Source organism: Aquarana catesbeiana, linkage group LG13, assembly GCF_042186555.1.
Source record: "Aquarana catesbeiana isolate 2022-GZ linkage group LG13, ASM4218655v1, whole genome shotgun sequence".
Classification (NCBI taxonomy): domain Eukaryota; kingdom Metazoa; phylum Chordata; class Amphibia; order Anura; family Ranidae; genus Aquarana; species Aquarana catesbeiana.
Window position 1 is genome coordinate 83,429,318 of NC_133336.1, and position 15,027 is coordinate 83,444,344.

At 39.4% G+C, this 15,027-nt stretch overlaps 1 protein-coding gene across 10 annotated transcripts in view; it reads right to left on the minus strand.

The window, feature by feature from the left end:
- PCNX1 (pecanex 1) overlaps positions 1 to 15,027 on the minus strand; it is a 307,205-nt gene that overhangs the window by 167,541 nt on the left and 124,637 nt on the right. The gene's annotated exons all lie outside the window — the stretch shown is intronic.

A 15,027-nucleotide genomic window follows, 5' to 3' on the forward strand; every position in this document is an offset into this window, starting at 1 on the left:
TAAATGTAAACATAGAATTTTTACTTCTACTGTTTTCTTTGTAGTTACCAAATCTAAACCAGAGTTTCACTATATGAGTCACAATTTAGACAACCTGAACACCACAACAAACAATGAAAACAAAAAAAAACACATTTGTTAATATTCAAAAGCAACCCAAAAAAATGATATACATGAGAAAGCCTTTGAATGCATATATTAAGTGTACAATACTGCAACTGACCCAACAGGAGAGGAATATAGGAAATACCCAGAGAAGCTGCCACAAGAAGCAGAGGCAGCTGGTAGCTCTGGGTAGCTTTCAGGACAATGATTGGGATCTCTGATCAAGATGAAGACTTTTTAGGCGATTTGTTCAGGAGCGGTAGCATGCTCACTCTGAACGCTACAGTTTTACAAATTTCAAACATACACACCACAGCAAAAAACATCAAACCAGCTTTCTCAACAAGTGTAGCAAACTTGAAGTAGAACTAAAAACTTTGTTTTTCATTTTTGATGGCGTAAAGCTGTATTATAACCTGTCAGTTTTTTTTCCAATCTGTGCCCCATTGGGGAGATTTCAATGAATTTCCTGTCACATAGCTAGAACAGGAAGTAAGAGGAAATTCCTCCAAAGTCATCACCAGGGCCACCAGAACTAGTGTCCCCACTGGAAGATTACCCCTCTATTACTGTTCTGGGGACAGCTCAAATAATGGGACTCTTGTACTCTCTTTTGATGAGAATGGTAAACAAGACAAAATTGGGAAAGTGATTCTCCCTAACAGAGGCACAGGCAAAAAAAAAAAAAAATCTGACAGATGTTCTAAGCCCTCTTCACTCTACCCAAAGCAAAAAAAAAAAAAAAAAGAAAAAAAAGTTTACCTTTAGTTCTACTTTGCCTTTCATAGGAAATATTTAAAATATGCAAATAAGTTCAGATGACATATAGCAAAGTAAACGTGATTGCTCCAGGCAGTGGTTTGATCTCATTTTAGGTCTTAATGGTCTCACAGGTATTATTGGTGCATCCTCCACCATTTCTATGACCTCTCCAAAATGTCATCACACTTCAAGTCTACTGTTAAGTGTGATCAGGATCCTTCTGCTCCCTGATAGGAGCGAACCATAGCTACTTGTGTCTCTGGATCCACTGATCGTTTTGATGTACTGATCACAGAAGGAAATTAATGTTTATGTATTTTTTTTAACCATGCTCTGAGTTGTCTGGCTTGGTGACAAGCTTACTTGGTGATCAGCTCATTGCAAGATTGTTTAACAGGAAACAAAATCATTTTTTCCAACACAGTGAGAAAGCTCCCCCCATCCATGTCTAGCATGTCTCAGGATAAACCCATTGTAACCCATGCAATAATGCTTGGCCCTCAAGACCATCACTGTTAATCCACATGCCAAGAAAATGTAGAAAAGTATCTAGGGAAGGCTGAAAAAGCAGACTGGGCAGGGGCAGCAAGGGAGTACAGACAAAGCAAGTGCCTTCTAGTACCCCCTTCTAACTTGTGATGTATTTTGGGAAGTTAATCAAACCACAAAACAAATCTGTCATCAAAGGACAAAAAAAAAAAAAAAAAAAAAAAAAAGAAAAAAAAATCTACCTTACAATTGATATGGTAGGCATTCTACACTTCAAGTGTGTTGGATAGTGTGTTCCCAACTGGGTACCGTGCCCTGTAGTAACATAGTGCCTAATGGGAGGAACCAGCGGTCATCTATCCAACAGACCCAGAAGTGGCACCTGTAGGTCTTAGAGTCTGAAGTGAAGATACCATAAGTATTACTATTTATAGGATGCTTTGTTTAATTTTTTTTTTTGTGGCAACAGGGTGCTGTAAGGCCTGCTTTTGTGAAAGGAAAACATGGCCCATCAATCCACCAATTCCACTTGCTGTAATTTAACCTTGAACAAATTATCCCCCGTATGTGTAGGGCTCTTGTCCATGGGGTTTACCAGAAAGATTTTTCTTCTTTACAGAAGGGAGCTTTTCTGAAATACAGGGATTTAGGTTACCACTTTATAGTATACATTATCATTTTCCTTTAACCACTTGCCGACCGCCTAACGTACATGTACTGCGGCAGGTCGCCTCTATTGCGCAAAATCACATACCCGTACATCATTTCATGCAATAGCCACTAGGGGGCAAGCGTGTGCAGCCGGAGGCGCAAGCGTACGCTGATTGGACAGAGGGGGAGCCAATCAGCGGGTCTGGCGGACTTCATGTCCGTTGGCCACCCGCGATCGCTCCCGAGAGGGGAATTTTGACAGGGGAGAAGATGGAGATCTTGTGTTCCTACCAAGCAGGAACACATATCTCTGTCTTCACCTAGTCAGAGCAACTCCCATACAGTTAGCAAGCACTCCCTAGGGACACATTTAACCCTTTTATTGCCCCTGATGTTAACCCCTTCCCTGCCAGTGTCATTAATACAGTAACAGTGCATATTTTTAGCACTGGTCACTGTAATAATGTCACTGGTCCCCAAAAAAGTGTCAAGTGTCAGTTAGGTGTCCGATTTGTCCGCCGCAATGTCACAGTCCAGCTAAAAATCACTGATCGCCGCCATTACTAGTTAAAAAAAAAAATGCAGTAAAAATATCCCATAGTTTGTAGATGCTATAATTTTTGCGCAAACCAATCAATATACGCTTATTGGGATTTTATATATTTAAAAATATATGGCAGAATATATATTGGCCTAAATTGATGAAGAAATTAGATTTTTTACATTTTTTTAATTGGCTAGGTTTTATAGCAGAAAGTAAAAAATATTGTTTTTTTCAAAATTGCGCTCTTTTTTGTTCATAGCGCAAAAAATAAAAGCCGCAGAGGTAATCAAATGCCACCAAAACAAAGCTCTATTTGTGAGAAAAAAGGGACAATTTTGTAGATCGAAAAAAAAAAAGGCCTAGGCATTAAGGGGTAAAACTTTCCGGGGCTGAAGTGGTTAACAGGAAACTATAAAAAGAAAGAGTAATGACCCTGAAAAAGATTAGTTTAATAGGGTTTTGCCACCAGAACTTTACACCTGAAAGAAACTTCTTGCAGTCAGAACCATTTTTTTCCTTGATTTCTTACGGTTTAAAAAGACTACACTAAAGAATGAAAACCATGATAAACATATGCAGAGCACCTGCAAAATGACTCAGTGAGACTTACGGAGCCAACACAAAGGAAATATGACAGGGCTCTACAGCATCATTCCAAAAAAAGTCTTTACAAAATGAAAAGTTTATTTTAATTAAGTTTAAGGCGAACCAGTCATTTCAAATTTGCAAAACTAAAACCCCTATGTAAGGCCAGGCGCTGATGTTGTTAACTTACCTTAGGAAACTGTCACCACCCAGATGAAAATGTATTGTGAATGCATTTACAATGCAAAAGCAGTTGGCTACCTTTATTTTCCATACTCCTGCTAACTCCTTTTACAGCAACCAAAGTAAAGCATACGGCGGGACGAGAGCCGCCAATAAGGGGGTACCACCTGTCCCCTTGTATGGGGCTCAGGCATAGGGGGATATCGGATGAGGGCAGGACAGGAAGGATGATTGGTAGCTAAGCAATTACAGGAAGGATGCCCTGTAATAGCAACTGAAAGCCAGTTTCTCCCCCTCTCCCTTCCGCAGGCCTTCAGCTGCTGGAGGGAGATACATGCAGGGCATCGTTCCTGTAGTTGCAACCCCCTCGGTACCAATCCCCCTCCCTGTACTACTTACATCCGTTTCCCCCTGCAGGCTGCTGTGTGCCCCCCGCATCATTGCCAGATTTTCTCTTCTGCCGGCTTGGCTGGGCACAGAGGGAGATGTTAAGAATGGAGAGCAGTGGAAGGGGAACACTCATTCATAACTGAAGCACATTAAACTGTGCTTACTATGCGTCACTATGAATGAACAGGAGTCTCTGCCTTCTGTTCATTCATCTTCAGTGCAGCTGAGGCTGCAGAGAAAAAAAATTGAATAGTCTGAGTTCTCAATTCATTTCTCTGTGGTGAGATGTCAGGGGTCTGTTTGGACTCCTGCTTTTTCACCCAAGCCCGCCCCCCAACAGCATTGTAAAAAAAATATTAAAAAATAAAACCATTTGTAAAAAAGGGCTAATTCACACGGGTTCTCTCTGGCCCCTACAGTGTGAATGACTTTGTGCGGCTGGGATCGTCTGTCACTGAGGATGCAGTGCCTGTACGAACACAACCACGAGTCCCTAATTTGAAAAATGTGCAGATTTGGAAGAGTGGACCCGAATACACACTGTCTCTGGGGCCGTACACCTACACGCCTGTCAAATTTGGACCTGTGGCTGTGTACGTACAGCTGCTGCATCCCCATAGGATTAATAGGGTTAGGAAAACATAGGCTGCATGCACACAGCAAAAGCCACGTTAAAAAACAAAACACAGATTCAGACTGTACAGGCCACAGGACCTCATTTATACACAGAACCTTAATTATTAACCCAATACAGTTTTAGCATATTATATATATATCAGGGATTTTGTAAGTTAGTGTATGTGTGTGTAAGTGTGTGTTTTAGTGTATTTTCATTTAAAAATTGACCCCTATTATTGATCCCTATTTCTTTTTATGCATGAACGGGAAAGGCTCTGTATAGAGTTAGTGACTGTAGCTGCGGCTACAAATTAGAAAGAAATTGAGGACCCGTGTCCTCAATCTCCATTTAAAAGTAGCGAGAATAAAAAAGCAAAAAAACTAAATAAAAATGTTTTAAAATAATACAAATGGAGAATTATTGATAAAATACAGGGGAAATGTAAATTACCCCTAAGGAATGGGATTTTTGGAGGAGACAATTATATCTGTATAGTGAGGTAAGCACATAATCATAAAGATTAATAGAAGATGTATTGATACAGACATCATAAATAATATAAAAAAACAGAGTACACAGAGTACATAATTGATAAATGATACTTGGATGTATTATTGCACAAGATACTTGAATATGCTCTCAGCATATTCAAGTATCTTGTGCAATAATACTTCCAAGTATCATTTATCAATTATGTACTCTGTGATTTTATATTATTTATGACCAAATATGGATGCGGCTCACGGCAGGGGTCTGGTGTGTCCCTGTTCTGTTTCAGGGACAAATCAGGTCCGAATTTTTGTCTAAATTTGGATCTGAAACGGAGCCAAAAGATGCACCGGACACCTGTGCAATGCGCTCCGCGGCCACCCTGGAGATGTATGAACCAGCTCTGTTGAGAGACGGTCACAATTTCTTGTCATGTGAATTGCTTCCAATACGCATACGTGTGAACCCCCTGAATGAAACAGTGGAGATTTTCTTGCAAAAGATACTGATTTTAACTTGTAAGCAACAAGTGTCAGAAGTGGTTAAAGTGACCTAATTCGCAGACTGAAGTTTTCCCTTCGATCTAAAAGAACCAAATGATACAATGTTCCTTTTTATCTCTCAGCGCTGAGCAATGTTGTGATAAAAAAAAAAAAAGCCAGCAAAGATTGACACCTGTGAGCAGAACTGCTCTGCACTTGTTACATGAATCGTGGAAATGCTGGATTAGGATCGTGAGGGGGGTTAAACTAAAAAAGCTATTTTTTTTAACGATTAGTCGTGCAGCTCTACATTGAATAGAACACATCTCATTGGAGATTACCTATTCATTTTTTGACTTTACGAGAGGCATGGCTTAACATTTATTTTAACCTCTTCACGCCCATGGTATAGCCGAAAGATGGCTACATCGTGGGCCTAAATTGCCAGGAGGGCGTCAACGTACATCCTCCTGTGCATGAGCTGCCTGTGCGCTCTGCTATTAGCGAGTCAATGAGACTTGGCTGATCATAGATCTTACCACGTGATCAGCTGTCAGCTGATGACAGCTGATCACGTGATGTAAACAGACAGTAATCGGCTATATTTTTTTTACTCACGCTGACAGCGCAAGGAAGAAAAAACCCTGATCACCGGCTTCTTTTAGAGGGACATTGGTCCCGAACATGGAGAGCTACCACCGCCCCATCTGTGCCCACCAGTACCACCTGCCAGTGCCGCCTATCAGTGCAGCCTCATCAGCGCACGTCAATGAAGGAGAAAAATGGCCTGTTTGCAAAATTTTATCTCAAACTATGAAAACGGTTTTGTTTTTTAAAAATGTTTGGTCTTTTTATTGTTTAGCAAAAAATAAAAACCCCAGTAGTGATTAAATACCAACAAAATATACAAAAAAGCATAGCGCTATAAACTTTGAAAATTAAGTAAATAGTGTTTACACAAAATACAACGTGTATAACATACAATTAAGTGTTCGCATAAATAACTCTGATGTACTCTATAAGGTACAAATACTGTGTACATACTATAAACAAAGTGAAAAAAAAAGCAATGCAATATTAGTATAAACTAAATACGATACACTGTGTACATATATAATATGCAAATAAAAAGTGAAAATAAGTATAAATATAGTAAAGTCCAAAAAGTCCAAATGGGGTTGACATCACCCAGAACTCATATGACGAAAGACCACCAATGTTGTTGGATAAATAAGAATGAAAGTGAAAAGGACACCACCAAGGGTCTTACCAAAGGTAAATGGCTAAGAAGGGTCTATGTCAACCTGGACGCTAAGACTGAGAGATCAACTGGATCAAGTAGGTAAGCAGAGGTTTGGAAGCAACAGAGGTGAGCAGGAAAACTGTTGGTGGTTCAAGGGCCGTCACCGAAGGCATCGAGAGGCTTACCAGAGGTTGTTGACTTGAGAGGACTTATGTCATCCAAGTCAAAAAGGCTTAATGACCAACTGGTCAGAATGATACCTCTCCTCAGATATCCTCAATAACTTCCAAAACCAATATGGCGATTTGATTTCCACACGATATAAAATTATAATCCAATAGAAGGCCACAAACGAATATTCGTACATCATGCGAGAAATAGATAAAAAGACTCACATAGCGTAATAACGTAAACATTCACATATCAGAAGATCATTAAAGGCACAAAATTCAAATAGCGGTAATTGTGAAGGGTCCACCCAACGCGTTTCTGCTAAAGAGCCGTCACCCCAGATGACGGCTCTTTAGCAGAAACGCGTTTATATTCGTTTGTGGCCTTCTATTGGATTATAATTTTATATCATGTGGATAACTGTGGATATCAAATTGCCATCTTGGTTTTGGAAGTTATTTAGGATATCTGAGGAGATGTATCATTCTGACCAGTAGGTCATTAAGCCTTTTTGACTTGGATGACGTAAGTCCTCTCAAGTCAACAACCTCTGGTAAGCCTCTCGATGCCTTCGGTGAGGGCCCTTGAACCACCAACAGTTTTCCTGCTCACCTCTGTTGCTTCCAAACCTCTGCTTACCTACTTGATCTAGTTGATCTCTCAGTCTTAGCGTCCAGGTTGACATAGGCCCTTCCTAGCCATTTACCTTTGGTAATCCCCCTAAGACCCTTGGTGGTGGCCTTTTCACTTTCATTCTTATTTTTCCAACAACATTGGTGGACTTTTGTCATATGAGTTCTGGGTGATGTCAACCACATTTGGACTTTTTGGACTTTACTATATTTATACTTATTTTCACTTTTTATTTGCATATTATATATGTACACAGTGTATCGTATTTAGTTTATACTAATATTGCATTGCGTTTTTTTCACTTTGTTTATAGTATGTACATAGTATTTGTACCTTATAAAGTACATCAGAGTTATCTATGCTAACACTTAATTGTATGTTATACACGTTGTATTTTGTGTAAACACCATTTACTTGATTTTCGAAGTTTATAGCGCTACGCTTTTTTTGTATATTTTTTTAACACTTGGGTCTATAGGTGTGTTGACTGCCATTTACTTCCAATTTTCTATGCAGCGCTATATTACTTATATTTTTTAAATACCACCGAAAGAAAGCTCTATTTGTGTGAAAAAAAAAAAAAAATTCATTTGGGTACAGTGTAGCATGACTGCGCAATTGTCATTCAAAGTGCGACAGTGCTGAAAGCTGAAAATTGGCCTGGGCAGGAAGGGGGTTTAAGTGCCCAGAAGGCACCTGGTTATATATAAAAAATTAAATAAATGCACAGTTCTTTATATTCTTAGACTATAATTTGGGCTTTTTTAAAAACAATATTCAGTTCCTGGTGAGACAAAGTACATGTACTACTTTGGCCCATTTCCCTAGGTCCCCTGTATTGCTAGCTGTACTGCCAGACAGGATGCCCAACTGGTGCACAAACACCTCACATCACAGCTAACAAGGAGCCGGCTACTTTGCTATTAAGTGCCTGTCTCTAACTCCCAGCACTTGTACTAGTAATGCAAAAGGGGGTATGGCTGACACACATCGCCTCCCCTCTGCATTCCCTGTGCAGAGGATTGCTTCGGGCAAGTGCTGGGAGCCAGAAACAAGCGCTAATTGCTAGCTGCTTTGTCTGGCAGCTGTGCACCAAGGGGGGTGGGGTGCCTAGACCAACATCACAGCTAGCATTACAGGGCATCTAGGAAGATGGGACAAAGAAAAACATAGCAGGTAAAATAAGTATTGAACACATCATCATTTTTGCTACTGACATGAAATTTTCACATGTAGGTAATAACCCAAGCAATCCATACATACAATGAAACCAAAACAAATAAGTTCCAAAATTAAGTTAAGTGTTATAAAATTGAATGACACAGGGAAAAAGTATTGAACACACTAACTGAAATGTATATAATACTTTGTACAAAATCCTTTGTTGGTAATTGGTCAAGACGTCTCCTGTGTGGAGAAACTCTTCGCATGCATTGCTCAGGATTTTGGCCCATTCTTCCACAGATCTTGAAGGTTCAATGGGTCCTCTTCTAGGAACTTTGATCTTTAGTTCTTTCCATAGATTTTCTATTGGATTTACATCATGTGATTGGCTGGGCCATTCTAACAGCTTTATTTTCTCTTTCTTTCAAACCAATTCAGAGTCTCCTTGGCTTTGTGTTTGGGATCATTGTTTTGCTGAAATGTCCACCCTCCTTTCATTTTCATCATCCTAGTAGATGGCAGAAGAATTTTTATCAAGAATGACTTGGTACATGCTTTCATTCATCCTTCCTTCAATGATATGAAGATAACCAATACTGTATGCTGAAAAACAGCCCCACACCATGATGTTCCCACCTCCAAACTTCACTGTTGGTATATGGGGTGTTTTTGGGGTGATGTGCAGTGCCATTTGACCTACAAATATGGTGTGTATTAAGGCATCCAAAGAGTTCAATTTTGGTCTCATATGACCAGACTATATTCTCCTAGTATTTCACAGGCTTGTCTAAATATTGTGCAGGAAACTTGAAACTAGCTTCAACATGCTTTTTCTTCAGCAATTGAGTCTTGCATTGTGAGCGTGCATACCGGCCGAGTGCATTACTTATTTTCTTTGAAACAATAGTGCCTGCTAATTACAGGTCTTTCTGAAGCTCTCCAAAAGTGGCTCTTGGACAACTCTTCTGATAATTCTTTTCACTCCCCTGCCAGAAATCTTTCAAGAAGCACCTGGTCGTGGCCGGATTATGGTGAAATGATGTTCTTTCCACTTCCAGATTAGGGCCCCAACAGTGCTCACTGGAACACTCAAAAGTTTAGAAATCCTTGTGTAACCAATGCCATCAGTATGTTTTGCAACAATAAGGTTGCGAAGGTCTTGAGAGAGCTCTTTGCTTTTACCCATCATGAGATGTCTCGTCGGTATCACCTTGGTAATAAGAGAACTTTTTACAGGCCATCAGTTGAGACTGAACCAGTTGATATTAATTTAGATTGACAAGGGCAGGATTGCTTTCCATAGAATTTAGCTGGTGTCTTGGCTTTCCATGCCATTGTTCATGTGTTCAATACTTTTTTCCCTGCATCATTCCATTTTATTACACATAACTTAATTTCTGAACTTATTTGTTTTGGTTTCTTTGTATGTATTGATTGCATGGGTTGTTACCAGCATGTGGTAAAAATTTCATGACAATATCACCTTTAGAAATATATTTGGTGATGTGTTCAATACTTATTTTACCCGCTGTACTTTTACCCATTGGAAACTGATTATTGTAGTCACCTGTTCTGGCTCCCGTGCCCGCGACTGCCGACTACGCGCATCGGCACCCCCGCAGTGCAGCGGGCACACGCTTGCTATCCCCGCTTATAGGGCTGATGTACAGCTACGACGGTTCGTGGGAATGTGCTGACCTGCAACATTATGACGGAGGCTGGTTGGCAAGCAATTAAATAAAAGATGTTACGGAATTAAACTATGTGGATTCGTTTGTCTTCCATGTCCAATGCTAATGGGATGATCTAACATCTGAGATTTACCTGCCGTATACTTTGGAGTTCGTCTGAAGTGTGATCACCTGTTCCCTGGGGTCTACTTTCCAGCTACAGATTACTACATCAAGGCCAATTTCTCACCATGACCGTTTGACCCATGTACTATATGGTACATGTGTCCATCTTATCTGGTAAGCGTGCCAACCTTACTTCCCTTGACTGCACTTCATGATCAAGCACTTTTCAAGATTTATTACTGCAATTTACTCACATTGTCGGTTCTCATTCACACCATTATGGTTCACTTAATCAAGATGGACTAACATGATATGTTATGCTACCTTTTTCAGTTTTATAATTTTATATATCGTTTTATTTTGTTCATTCACGATTTTCCTTTCACTGTATTTTGAGCACTACACTATGGTTTTTTTTATTTTACGTTTCACTTTGTGTCTAGTGGCGTGTTGGCTGCTCACCCATTTTCCTATGCGCAATTTTTTTCTTTTATGCATCTGACAGGCATCGGTAAGGCTGTATTGATCTCTTGTATCATGTCTGCAGTCTCTGGCCATCTCCTCCTGTATCATATCTGCTAGAGGTGCACCGAATGGAAATTTTGCTAATACGATTAGCAGTGTGTTTTAAGCAAGAGAGATTGCAGACATGATAAAAGATGGTCAAAGACTGCAGTCAATGGCCAACAATACATTCATATTATTTTTAAATTGATATTAATTAAAAAGTCGAATATAATAAAACTATATATATATAAAAATATAAAGTATTTTTTTTAAAACTGTCATTTTCGGTTTTTGGCTAAGTGCATCCTGCATTTTCAATAACAAAATTTCCATTCGGTGCACCCCTATCTGCAATGTATCAACATGACAGACAATGCACATTTTATGGAGCACTCTCTCATGGTAGGTTTCCTTTCATATACATAATTTAAGTGACCTATGGCATTTTTCCTTCTGTCCCATCTAACAGTACCTGTGCATTGAGGCTACTGTAAACACTTTGTTCACTCTGTCATGTCACAATCCTTTAACAATCCATCACTTATGCACTTTAAAGCTTCATTAATCAAGCCTCTCCCTATTGGCTGGGATTTGTTTTTCTTTAGTTTTAGACCAAAGAGGGATGATGCCAATATATCCAAACAGACCAAGAACTGGCTTTAACTTACTTTTTTTTTCACTGGATTTTGGCAGCTGCTATCTAGGAAGAGAGCTGTGACAAGAGAAGGAACATTGGTGATCTTAGAACCACCTCTGTGCACATGTACTATTAGATTGGAAAACAACTTTAAATACCTAACAGATTCCCTCTGATAAATGTACTTTAGAGCTGCCCATACTTAAGTAGAATCAAACTGTATACAGGTGACTTCCTCACTACTCTAATTTAAAGTCTACGGCCCCTTTCACACTGAGGCGGTTTGCAGGCGGTATTGCGCTAAAAATACCGCCTGCAAACCGCCCCTAAACAGCCTCCGCTGTTTGTTCAGTGTGAAAGCCCGAGGGCTTTCACACTGAAGCGGTGCGCTGGCAGGACGGTGAAAAAAGTCCTGCAAACCGCTTCTTTGGAGCGGTGAAGGAGCGGTGTATTCGCCGCTCCTGCCCATTGAAATCAATGGGACAGCGCGGCTATACCATGGCAATACCGCGGCTATAGCCGCGCTGTACGGGGGGTTAAAACTGCACTGCTAACGGCCGAATACCGCTGCAAGAACGACGGTACAGCAGCGCTAAAAATAGCGCTGTTGTACCGCCGACGCCCCCACCGCCCCAGTGTGAAAGGGGCCTTAATGGAATAGACACCTGCAAGCATCCACAGCCAGCCAAGAATGGGAAGACAAAAGAAAAAGCAGCTAAATCAGCATTTCACATAATTTTCATACTATGAAGATGGCAATATTACTGTCCTTGTAATAGTGTTAGGAATTACAATATGCAGCTAAAGGGCTCAATCTATATATCAGAAAAAGACAGACAACGTTATATTTAATGTTAGCTAGTGCTAGGATGCTACTTTTTTTTTTACAGTAAGGTCAGCTTTAAATTTAGCAAACTTTTCATCCACAAAAGTAGCATTTTAGAAAAGGAGACAATATTTATTGTAGTAGAAATCAGCTCAGTGTTTAGATTTATGTTTTAAGAAGCCATCTTTTGGGAAGAGCACAAACTAGACTTCCCAAACTAGAGATTCAGGGGTTTCACATCTGTTTATATTAAATCTAATGAAAGTAGTGCTCAGGAAGTAGGGCCATTTCAGCTGCAGCACTCAGGAAGTAGGGCCATTTCAGCTGCAGCCATAAAGTTAGCCTGCTCAATCTTACAGAAATGTTGCAGAATTGTTCACTGTCAATTTACAATTCATTATATATTCTAAAAGACAGAAAACTGTCTTCTAGAAAAGACTTGTAAAGGAAATTAAGCTGCTCAAGAAACAATGTCTGCAAAAGAGTGGAATTACTGCTGTGTCTTAAAGTGTCACTAAGCCAACATCATACAATTAGTAAATGCTTTATTACACGCTGTTCACACCCTGTCACTATGTGATTTGTTTTCTGTAAAAAAAACTGGTTGATCCTTCTGTTCTCTATCTCCACCTTCTGTCCATGTCTCCAATTAAGCTAGGGATTTTGCAGAACAGTGTTGCCAGCTCTGCACATGCTCAGTTTTCAGTGAATTTCTATCCCAAGCATCTCCTCCCTATCACATCTGAGCAGCCCATGTGACTATAGAGTCACACATGTGGGTGTATACACAGTGGTAAATGATAGCCCATTTCCACCATCCTCCATGGTCACTAACCAGCTAAACACAATGGGGGCGGGATATACATGTAGACAAAAGCTTCACCTCCCGCTTATTCTAAGACACAGGCTGGAGGGGTATGACACGGACCGTCAGAATTACAGCCACACCATGTTAATGCCAAAAAATAATAAAGAATTGATTTCAAATATATATTTAAAACAGTTCATTGATATTTATTTTTACTCTGTATTCCAAAGGCTGTTTTTTTTTTTCCTCGAACGTGTGACCAGCAGCAGAGGACTAGAAGCTCCTCCCGATTAGGTTTCCCTGCAGACAGGCTGGGAAAGAGCTGGGTCATGCGACATCAGTATATCAATTACGAAAAAGGTAATTTGATGGGGTTTTTTTTTTTTTAATTAAAATAATTATAGTACCATCATCTATATACAGAAATAGAAGGGACAATGTAAAATTAAACCATGTGTGTTTAGTATCACTTTTAAGTAACATGGAGGTCAGAAGGAGCAACCACTATTTGCTGTGGGAGACAAAAGAGATCCACATTACTGAAAGTGTCAGTGTCCCATCAAACGTCAGGAGAGATCTCATCAACAGAGCAGCTTTCAGGAGATACGGGCATCATGAGTATTTATCGTTTTGGAAAGAATTTGTCAGAAATTTAGTTTTTGCAACAAGCTAGCTTCAAAGACAACCAAAGTAGTAAAAATAAGTACAAATATATATATGCGGCTAAATTTTTCAGGAAAAACATACTGAAACTTAACAAAAATGACATAAAATGTTACACAAAATTAAATGAAATCAGATTTGTAAGCAAACTACATTTAAAACAAATCATCTTAAAGCAAGGACTGATATTTAACATTACTATACCAAATATGAAACTAAAGATGTTAGAAAAAACAGGCGTTATGTTGGTGCCATATAAATATAAATGTTTTCAAAACCTATTTGTTTCAGGTTTGTCTTTAGCTTGAAAAGGTAGTACATATTTATAAAACTAAGCATCTTTGTATTATCACCTTACAACTTTTTTTTTTGTACCGATGGCAATTCATTTGTCATCTGTATTGATGACATGACAAATTGCTGATCCAACGTATTCATTTCTTTGAGTCACTAACCAGAAACATGCATGCAGCAGGTGGTCTGGGCTCCTCTCTGGTTTTGCTTCCTCTGGGCCAGGGATTCAGAAAGCACTGAACCAGGCTCAGGCAAAAGTAAGATCAGTAACCACTTTTACATCTCTCTCAGTACAGGAATCCCTTGAAGCTGCAATACCAAATGTATTAGTCAAAGAACGTTTGTAGAAAATAAAGTAAAATAAAAACCCACTTGTAAATGCTGCATGATTGACTATGTGTGTATCTAATTGTACCCATTTGTCTTCAGGGTTTAAGCATTAAGTCCTTTAAAAGTTGGTACACACACAAAAAACTCTTCAGATGTCAGGCATCTGAATCGATTACAAATATCAGTCTCTCAGGGACTCTGGTTCCATGTTAATGCAACCGATGAGGAAATCTCAACTTAAATGGTTGTATTTTTTTAGGCTATATTATATTTAAATAGACTTTGCATTGAAGGGAAATGTAACAGTCGCACATATTTTCAGACATTTGGCATTCTTTTAAGTGGGCCCCTTATATCGCTTTACTAAGCTTTCATTTTGTAAAGCTTTGCATTTGTTGTAATTACCTGAAGGCACAAGTATACTCATTAATTCACCGTTTCCCAAAATGTCATGACCGAGTGTCACATTTGCTTGTACTCTAAGCCAAACTGTCAAGCCAGCAAATGGCTGGTGTCAAAACTGAACACATGAGCAGAAACATGACAACTGCAGATCAAAAAGGTGCTAAGATGGCAGCTTCCTTGGATGTAAAGGATAGGAGGGTTTATTTCCACTTTAAATGCAGATTGCATAAGAAGCACAAATGTTATATGAA